General features: G+C 59.4%; 1 non-coding gene across 1 annotated transcript; it reads right to left on the reverse strand.

Moving 5' to 3' along the window:
- Positions 1-7,180: 7,180 nt before the first annotated feature.
- Positions 7,181-7,299, reverse strand: LOC148058740 (5S ribosomal RNA). The gene has a single exon (XR_015709621.1). It is a non-coding gene; the product is annotated as a 5S ribosomal RNA (ribosomal RNA).
- Positions 7,300-10,000: the final 2,701 nt, after the last annotated feature.

Raw genomic sequence — 10,000 nt, forward strand, 5'->3', positions numbered from 1 at the left:
GCAGAGCAGTCACACTCGGAAAAAATTTCTTTCGTCTGGCAAAAGAACCAGAGTTTTCAGCGGTCATCCACTCCAACCTTGTCCGATTTTGAGGCACCAGGCTCGGCCACCGTCCGAGCCTTTTCACTCCCTCTCCTGTTATGGTGCCTCCCTATTAACCTCTAGGTGGTTGCGCTCGTGACATCAAAAAGACCACTTTTTGCAGAGCAGTCACACTCGGAAAAAATTTCTTTCGTCTGGCAAAAGAACCAGAGTGTTCAGCGGTCATCCACTCCAACCTTGTCCGATTTTGAGGCACCAGGCTCGGCCACCCTCCGAGCCTTTTCACTCCCTCTCCTGTTATGGTGCCTCCCTATTAACCTCTAGGTGGTTGCGCTCGTGACATCAAAAAGACCACTTTTTTCAGAGCAGTCACACTCGGGAAAAATTTCTTTCGTCTGGCAAAAGAACCAGAGTTTTCAGCGGTCATCCACTCCAACCTTGTCCGATTTTGAGGCACCAGGCTCGGCCACCCTCCGAGCCTTTTCACTCCCTCTCCTGTTATGGTGCCTCCCTATTAACCTCTAGGTGGTTGCGCTCGTGACATCAAAAATACCACTTTTTGCAGAGCAGTCACACTCGGAAAAAATTTCTTTCGTCTGGCAAAAGAACCAGAGTTTTCAGCGGTCATCCACTCCAACCTTGTCCGATTTTGAGGCACCAGGCTCGGCCACCCTCCGAGCCTTTTCACTCCCTCTCCTGTTATGGTGCCTCCCTATTAACCTCTAGGTGGTTGCGCTCGTGACATCAAAAAGACCACTTTTTGCAGAGCAGTCACACTCGGGAAAAATTTCTTTCGTCTGGCAAAAGAACCAGAGTTTTCAGCGGTCATCCACTCCAACCTTGTCCGATTTTGAGGCACCAGGCTCGGCCACCGTCCGAGCCTTTTCACTCCCTCTCCTGTTATGGTGCCTCCCTATTAACCTCTAGGTGGTTGCGCTCGTGACATCAAAAAGACCACTTTTTTCAGAGCAGTCACACTCGGGAAAAATTTCTTTCGTCTGGCAAAAGAACCAGAGTTATCAGCGGTCATCCACTCCAACCTTGTCCGACGTTGAGGCACCGATGTCGGCCAAGTTCTGAGCGTTCCACCGCCGAATGCCACTGGTCCTCAACACAGCGGACTTCCAATCCAACCTTGTCCGACTTTGAGGCACCGAAGTCGGCCTCAGCCCGAGCCTTCCCCCGCCGACCTCACTGGAGCCCGCCATCCAGGGACCGGCGGAGGTCGCCCGCATGACCGCGGCAAAGTGTCTCAAAGTCGGGCACGACCGCTCGAGTCACCCGCCAACCCGGTCCGGGGCACCTCCAGGGACCGGCGGAGGTCGCCCGCATGACCGCGGCAAAGTGTCTCAAAGTCGGGCATGACCGCTCGAGTCACCCGCCAACCCGGTCCGGGGCACCTCCAGGGACCGGCGGAGGACGCCCGCATGACCGCGACAAAGTGTCTCAAAGTCGGGCACGACCGCTCGAGTCACCCGCCAACCCGGTCCGGGGCACCTCCAGGGACCGGCGGAGGACGCCCGCATGACCGCGACAAAGTGTCTCAAAGTCGGGCACGACCGCTCGAGTCACCCGCCAACCCGGTCCGGGGCACCTCCAGGGACCGGCGGAGGACGCCCGCATGACCGCGACAAAGTGTCTCAAAGTCGGGCACGACCGCTCGAGTCACCCGCCAACCCGGTCCGGGGCACCTCCAGGGACCGGCGGAGGACGCCCGCATGACCGCGACAAAGTGTCTCAAAGTCGGGCAGGACCGCTCGAGTCACCCGCCAACCCGGTCCGGGGCACCTCCAGGGACCGGCGGAGGACGCCCGCATGACCGCGACAAAGTGTCTCAAAGTCGGGCACGACCGCTCGAGTCACCCGCCAACCCGGTCCGGGGCACCTCCAGGGACCGGCGGAGGACGCCCGCATGACCGCGACAAAGTGTCTCAAAGTCGGTCATGACCGTTCGAGTCACCCGCCAACCCGGTCCGGGGCACCTCCAGGGACCGGCGGAGGAGGCCCGCATGACCGCGACAAAGTGTCTCAAAGTCGGGCACAACCGCTCGAGTCACCCGCCAACCCGGTCCGGGGCACCTCCAGGGACCGGCGGAGGACGCCCGCATGACCGCGACAAAGTGTCTCAAAGTCGGGCACGACCGCTCGAGTCACCCGCCAACCCGGTCCGGGGCACCTCCAGGGACCGGCGGAGGACGCCCGCATGACCGCGACAAAGTGTCTCAAAGTCGGGCATGACCGCTCGAGTCACCCGCCAACCCGGTCCGGGGCACCTCCAGGGACCGGCGGAGGACGCCCGCATGACCGCGACAAAGTGTCTCAAAGTCGGGCATGACTGCTCGAGTCACCCGCCAACCCGGTCCGGGGCACCTCCAGGGACCGGCGGAGGACGCCCGCATGACCGCGACAAAGTGTCTCAAAGTCGGGCACGACCGCTCGAGTCACCCGCCAACCCGGTCCGGGGCACCTCCAGGGACCGGCGGAGGACGCCCGCATGACCGCGACAAAGTGTCTCAAAGTCGGGCACGACCGCTCGAGTCACCCGCCAACCCGGTCCGGGGCACCTCCAGGGACCGGCGGAGGTCGCCCGCATGACCGCGACAAAGTGTCTCAAAGTCGGGCATGACCGCTCGAGTCACCCGCCAACCCGGTCCGGGGCACCTCCGGGGACCGGCGGAGGACGCCCGCATGACCGCGACAAAGGGTCTCAAAGTCGGGCAGGACCGCTCGAGTCACCCGCCAACCCGGTCCGGGGCACCTCCGGGGAGCAGTGGAGGTCGCTCGCATGACCGCGACAAAGTGTCTCAAAGTCGGGCATGACCGCTCGAGTCGCCCGCCATCCCGGTCCGGAGCTCAACACTTTGTCGTTTTTTCCACTCCCTCCCCATTAACCTCTAGGTGGTTGCGCTCGTGACATCAAAAAGACCACTTTTTGCAGAGCAGTCACACTCGGAAAAAATTCGTTTCGTCTGGCAAAAGAACCAGAGTTCTCAGCGGGCTTCCAGTCCAACCTTGTCCGATTTTGAGGCACCAGGCTCGGCCACAGTCCGAGCCCATTCACTCCCTCCCCTGTTGTACTCGCTCCCTATTAACCTCTAGGTGGTTGCGCTCGTGACATCAAAAAGACCACTTTTTGAGGAGCAGTCACACTTAGGAAAAATCCGTTTGCGCTCACACCATCCCTCCCCATTAACCTCTAGGTGGTTGCGCTCGTGACATCAAAAAGACCACTTTTTGAGGAGCAGTCACACTTAGGAAAAATCCGTTTGCGCTCACACCATCCCTCCCCATTAACCTCTAGGTGGTTGCGCTCGTGACATCAAAAAGACCACTTTTTGAGGAGCAGTCAGACACCGAGGTTTTCTGGATTTATGTCCGTTTTCCTGGTTCTCTGACTCGGGCACCTTGTGACCGACATCCCCCCCTTCCCTGGTTCTATTTTGCCGATACTTTGGTGAGTTTTCTACCCGCAAACCAAGCCCCCCAAGCCCGCCGCCTGGTGGGGGAGCATGCCGCCTGGCCCGGTTCTATTTTAGGTCACTTTGGTGAGTTTTCTACCCGCAAACCAAGCCCCCCAAGCCCGCCGCCTGGTGGGGGAAGAGGCCCCCTGGTCCCGGTTCTATTTTAGGACACTTTGGTGAGTTTTCTACCCGCAAACCAAGCCCCCCAAGCCCGCCGCCTGGTGGGGGAAGATGCCCCCTGGTCCCGGTTCTATTTTAGGACACTTTGGTGAGTTTTCTACCCGCAAACCAAGCCCCCCAAGCCCGCCGCCTGGTGGGGGAAGATGCCCCCTGGTCCCGGTTCTATTTTAGGACACTTTGGTGAGTTTTCTACCCGCAAACCAAGCCCCCCAAGCCCGCCGCCTGGTGGGGGAACATGCCCCCTGGTCCCGGTTCTATTTTAGGACACTTTGGTGAGTTTTCTACCCGCAAACCAAGCCCCCCAAGCCCGCCGCCTGGTGGGGGAACATGCCGCCTAGCCCGGTTCTATTTTAGGTCACTTTGGTGAGTTTTCTACCCGCAAACCAAGCCCCCCAAGCCCGCCGCCTGGTGGGGGAAGAGGCCCCCTGGTCCCGGTTCTATTTTAGGACACTTTGGTGAGTTTTCTACCCGCAAACCAAGCCCCCCAAGCCCGCCGCCTGGTGGGGGAACATGCCCCCTGGTCCTGGTTCTATTTTAGGACACTTTGGTGAGTTTTCTACCCGCAAACCAAGCCCCCCAAGCCCGCCGCCTGGTGGGGGAGCATGCCCCCTGGTCCCGGTTCTATTTTAGGACACTTTGGTGAGTTTTCTACCCGGAAACCAAGCCCCCCAAGCCCGCCACCTGGTGGGGGAAGAGGCCCCCTGGTCCCGGTTCTATTTTAGGACACTTTGGTGAGTTTTCTACCCACACTGCAGGTCCCCAAATGCCGCCATCTGGTGGGGGAACATGCCGCCTGCACCGGTTCTATTTTAAGTCACTTTGGTGAGTTTTCTGCCCACACTACGGGTCCCCAAATGCCGCCATCTGGTGGGGGAACATGCCGCCTGCACCGGTTCTATTTTAAGTCACTTTGGTGCGTTTTCTGCCCACACTACGGCTCCCCAAATGCCGCCATCTGGTGGGGGAACATGCCGCCTGCACCGGTTCTATTTTAAGTCACTTTGGTGAGTTTTCTGCCCACACTACGGGTCCCCAAATGCCGCCATCTGGTGGGGGAACATGCCGCCTGCACCGGTTCTATTTTAAGTCACTTTGGTGAGTTTTCTGCCCACACTACGGCTCCCCAAATGCCGCCATCTGGTGGGGGAACATGCCGCCTGCACCGGTTCTATTTTAAGTCACTTTGGTGAGTTTTCTGCCCACACTACGGCTCCCCAAATGCCGCCATCTGGTGGGGGAACATGCCGCCTGCACCGGTTCTATTTTAAGTCACTTTGGTGAGTTTTCTACCCACACTACGGGTCCCCAAATGCCGCCATCTGGTGGGGGAACATGCCGCCTGCACCGGTTCTATTTTAAGTCACTTTGGTGAGTTTTCTACCCACACTACGGGTCCCCAAATGCCGCCATCTGGTGGGGGAACATGCCGCCTGCACCGGTTCTATTTTAAGTCACTTTGGTGAGTTTTCTGCCCACACTACGGGTCCCCAAATGCCGCCATCTGGTGGGGGAACATGCCGCCTGCACCGGTTCTATTTTAAGTCACTTTGGTGAGTTTTCTGCCCACACTACGGGTCCCCAAATGCCGCCACCTGGTGGGGGAACTGCCGCCTAGTCCCGGTTCTATTTTAGGTCACTTTTCTCACTTTCTGACCCACAAATAATGCCCCAAATGCCGCCGCCTGGTGGGGGGAACTGCCGCCTAGTCCCGGTTCTATTTTAGGTCACTTTTCTCACTTTCTGACCCACAAATAATGCCCCAAATGCCGCCGCCTGGTGGGGGGAACTGCCGCCTAGTCCCGGTTCTATTTTAGGTCACTTTTCTCACTTTCTGACCCACAAATAATGCCCCAAATGCCGCCGCCTGGTGGGGGGAACTGCCGCCTAGTCCCGGTTCTATTTTAGGTCACTTTTCTCACTTTCTGACCCACAAATAATGCCCCAAATGCCGCCGCCTGGTGGGGGGAACTGCCGCCTAGTCCCGGTTCTATTTTAGGTCACTTTTCTCACTTTCTGACCCACAAATAATGCCCCAAATGCCGCCGCCTGGTGGGGGGAACTGCCGCCTAGTCCCGGTTCTATTTTAGGTCACTTTTCTCACTTTCTGACCCACAAATAATGCCCCAAATGCCGCCGCCTGGTGGGGGGAACTGCCGCCTAGTCCCGGTTCTATTTTAGGTCACTTTTCTCACTTTCTGACCCACAAATAATGCCCCAAATGCCGCCGCCTGGTGGGGGGAACTGCCGCCTAGTCCCGGTTCTATTTTAGGTCACTTTTCTCACTTTCTGACCCACAAATAATGCCCCAAATGCCGCCGCCTGGTGGGGGGAACTGCCGCCTAGTCCCGGTTCTATTTTAGGTCACTTTTCTCACTTTCTGACCCACAAATAATGCCCCAAATGCCGCCGCCTGGTGGGGGGAACTGCCGCCTAGTCCCGGTTCTATTTTAGGTCACTTTTCTCACTTTCTGACCCACAAATAATGCCCCAAATGCCGCCGCCTGGTGGGGGGAACTGCCGCCTAGTCCCGGTTCTATTTTAGGTCACTTTTCTCACTTTCTGACCCACAAATAATGCCCCAAATGCCGCCGCCTGGTGGGGGGAACTGCCGCCTAGTCCCGGTTCTATTTTAGGTCACTTTTCTCACTTTCTGACCCACAAATAATGCCCCAAATGCCGCCGCCTGGTGGGGGGAACTGCCGCCTAGTCCCGGTTCTATTTTAGGTCACTTTTCTCACTTTCTGACCCACAAATAATGCCCCAAATGCCGCCGCCTGGTGGGGGGAACTGCCGCCTAGTCCCGGTTCTATTTTAGGTCACTTTTCTCACTTTCTGACCCACAAATAATGCCCCAAATGCCGCCGCCTGGTGGGGGGAACTGCCGCCTAGTCCCGGTTCTATTTTAGGTCACTTTTCTCACTTTCTGACCCACAAATAATGCCCCAAATGCCGCCGCCTGGTGGGGGGAACTGCCGCCTAGTCCCGGTTCTATTTTAGGTCACTTTTCTCACTTTCTGACCCACAAATAATGCCCCAAATGCCGCCGCCTGGTGGGGGGAACTGCCGCCTAGTCCCGGTTCTATTTTAGGTCACTTTTCTCACTTTCTGACCCACAAATAATGCCCCAAATGCCGCCGCCTGGTGGGGGGAACTGCCGCCTAGTCCCGGTTCTATTTTAGGTCACTTTTCTCACTTTCTGACCCACAAATAATGCCCCAAATGCCGCCGCCTGGTGGGGGGAACTGCCGCCTAGTCCCGGTTCTATTTTAAGTCACTTTTCTCACTTTCTGACCCACAAATAATGCCCCAAATGCCGCCGCCTGGTGGGGGGAACTGCCGCCTAGTCCCGGTTCTATTTTAGGTCACTTTTCTCACTTTCTGACCCACAAATAATGCCCCAAATGCCGCCGCCTGGTGGGGGGAACTGCCGCCTAGTCCCGGTTCTATTTTAGGTCACTTTTCTCACTTTCTGACCCACAAATAATGGCAAAAAAAAATGCTTACAGCACCCAGTATTCCCAGGCGGTCTCCCATCCAAGTACTAACTGGGCCCGACCCTGCTTGGCTTCCGAGATCAGACGAGATCGGGCTCATTCAGGGTGGTGTGGCCGTAAGCGAGGGAAGCGCTTGTGAAATGCCCCAAAGTGTTGAAAATGTTCCCCAGGCCCCTGGTTCCCCATCCCCGCAGGAGGAGGCTCCCCAGGCCCCCTGGTTCCCCATCCCCGCAGGAGGAGGCTCCCCAGGCCCCCTGGTGCAGGAGGAGGCTCCCCAGGCCCCTGGTTCCCCATCCCCGCAGGAGGAGGCTCCCCAGGCCCCCTGGTTCCCCATCCCCGCAGGAGGAGGCTCCCCAGGCCCCCTGGTGCAGGAGGAGGCTCCCCAGGCCCCTGGTTCCCCATCCCCGCAGGAGGAGGCTCCCCAGGCCCCCTGGTTCCCCATCCCCGCAGGAGGAGGCTCCCCAGGCCCCATGGTTCCCCATCACCGCAGGAGGAGGCTCCCCAGGCCCCCTGGTTCCCCATCCCCGCAGGAGGAGGCTCCCCAGGCCCCCTGGTGCAGGAGGAGGCTCCCCAGGCCCCCTGGTTCCCCATCCCCGCAGGAGGAGGCTCCCCAGGCCCCCTGGTTCTCCATGCCCGCAGGAGGAGGCTCCCCAGGCCCCTGGTTCCCCATGACCGCAGGAGGAGGCTCCCCAGGCCCCCTGGTTCTCCATCCCCGCAGGAGGAGGCTCCCCAGGCCCCCTGGTTCTCCATGCCCGCAGGAGGAGGCTCCCCAGGCCCCCTGGTTCTCCATCCCCGCAGGAGGAGGCTCCCCAGGCCCCCTGGTTCTCCATCCCCGCAGGAGGAGGCTCCCCAGGCCCCCATGTTCTCCATGCCCGCAGGAGGAGGCTCCCCAGGCCCCTTGGTTCTCCATCCCCGCAGGAGGAGGCTCCCCAGGCCCCTGGTTCTCCATCCCCGCAGGAGGAGGCTCCCCAGGCGCCCTGGTTCTCCATCCCCGCAGGAGGAGGCTCCCCAGGCCCCCTGGTTCTCCATGCCCGCAGGAGGAGGCTCCCCAGGCCCCCTGGTTCTCCATCACCGCAGGAGGAGGCTCCCCAGGCCCCCTGGTTCCCCATCCCCGCAGGAGGAGGCTCCCCAGGCCCCCTGGTTCTCCATGCCCGCAGGAGGAGGCTCCCCAGGCCCCCTGGTTCTCCATCCCCGCAGGAGGAGGCTCCCCAGGCCCCTGGTTCTCCATCCCCGCAGGAGGAGGCTCCCCAGGCCCCCTGGTTCTCCATCCCCGCAGGAGGAGGCTCCCCAGGCCCCCTGGTTCTCCATCCCCGCAGGAGGAGGCTCCCCAGGCCCCCTGGTTCTCCATGCCCGCAGGAGGAGGCTCCCCAGGCCCCCTGGTTGGGAGAGGGGGAAAAAGAGCAAAGTGTTTAAAAATGCCCCAAAGTGTTGAATAATGTTCCCCAGGCCCCTGGTTCCCCATCCCCGCAGGAGGAGGCTCCCCAGGCCCCCTGGTTGGGAGAGGGGGAAAAAGAGCAAAGTGTTTAAAAATGCCCCAAAGTGTTGAAAATGTTCCCCAGGCCCCTGGTTCCCCATCCCCGCAGGAGGAGGCTCCCAAGGCCCCCTGGTTGGGAGAGGGGGAAAAAGAGCAAAGTGTTTAAAAATGCCCCAAAGTGTTGAAAATGTTCCCCAGGCCCCTGGTTCCCCATCCCCGCAGGAGGAGGCTCCCCAGGCCCCCTGGTTGGGAGAGGGGGAAAAAGAGCAAAGTGTTTAAAAATGCCCCAAAGTGTTGAAAATGTTCCCCAGGCCCCTGGTTCCCCATCCCCGCAGGAGGAGGCTCCCCAGGCCCCCTGGTTGGGAGAGGGGGAAAAAGAGCAAAGTGTTTAAAAATGCCCCAAAGTGTTGAAAATGTTCCCCAGGCCCCTGGTTCCCCATCCCCGCAGGAGGAGGCTCCCAAGGCCCCCTGGTTGGGAGAGGGGGAAAAAGAGCAAAGTGTTTAAAAATGCCCCAAAGTGTTGAAAATGTTCCCCAGGCCCCTGGTTCCCCATCCCCGCAGGAGGAGGCTCCCCAGGCCCCCTGGTTGGGAGAGGGGGAAAAAGAGCAAAGTGTTTAAAAATGCCCCAAAGTGTTGAAAATGTTCCCCAGGCCCCTGGTTCCCCATCCCCGCAGGAGGAGGCTCCCCAGGCCCCCTGGTTGGGAGAGGGGGGAAAAAGACCAAAGTGTTTAAAAATGCCCCAAAGTGTTGAAAATGTTCCCCAGGCCCCTGGTTCCCCATCCCCGCAGGAGGAGGCTCCCCAGGCCCCCTGGTTGGGAGAGGGGGAAAAAGAGCAAAGTGTTTAAAAATGCCCCAAAGTGTTGAAAATGTTCCCCAGGCCCCTGGTTCCCCATCCCCGCAGGAGGAGGCTCCCCAGGCCCCCTGGTTGGGAGAGGGGGAAAAAGAGCAAAGTGTTTAAAAATGCCCCAAAGTGTTGAAAATGTTCCCCAGGCCCCTGGTTCCCCATCCCCGCAGGAGGAGGCTCCCCAGGCCCCCTGGTTGGGAGAGGGGGAAAAAGAGCAAAGTGTTTAAAAATGCCCCAAAGTGTTGAAAATGTTCCCCAGGCCCCTGGTTCCCCATCCCCGCAGGAGGAGGCTCCCCAGGCCCCCTGGTTGGGAGAGGGGGAAAAAGAGCAAAGTGTTTAAAAATGCCCCAAAGTGTTGAAAATGTTCCCCAGGCCCCTGGTTCCCCATCCCCGCAGGAGGAGGCTCCCCAGGCCCCCTGGTTGGGAGAGGGGGAAAAAGAGCAAAGTGTTTAAAAATGCCCCAAAGTGTTGAAAATGTTCCCCGGCCTCCTGGTACCCCATCCCC

The sequence above is a fragment of the Callionymus lyra genome, unplaced genomic scaffold, assembly GCF_982586985.1.
Source record: "Callionymus lyra unplaced genomic scaffold, fCalLyr1.hap1.1 HAP1_SCAFFOLD_48, whole genome shotgun sequence".
Classification (NCBI taxonomy): domain Eukaryota; kingdom Metazoa; phylum Chordata; class Actinopteri; order Syngnathiformes; family Callionymidae; genus Callionymus; species Callionymus lyra.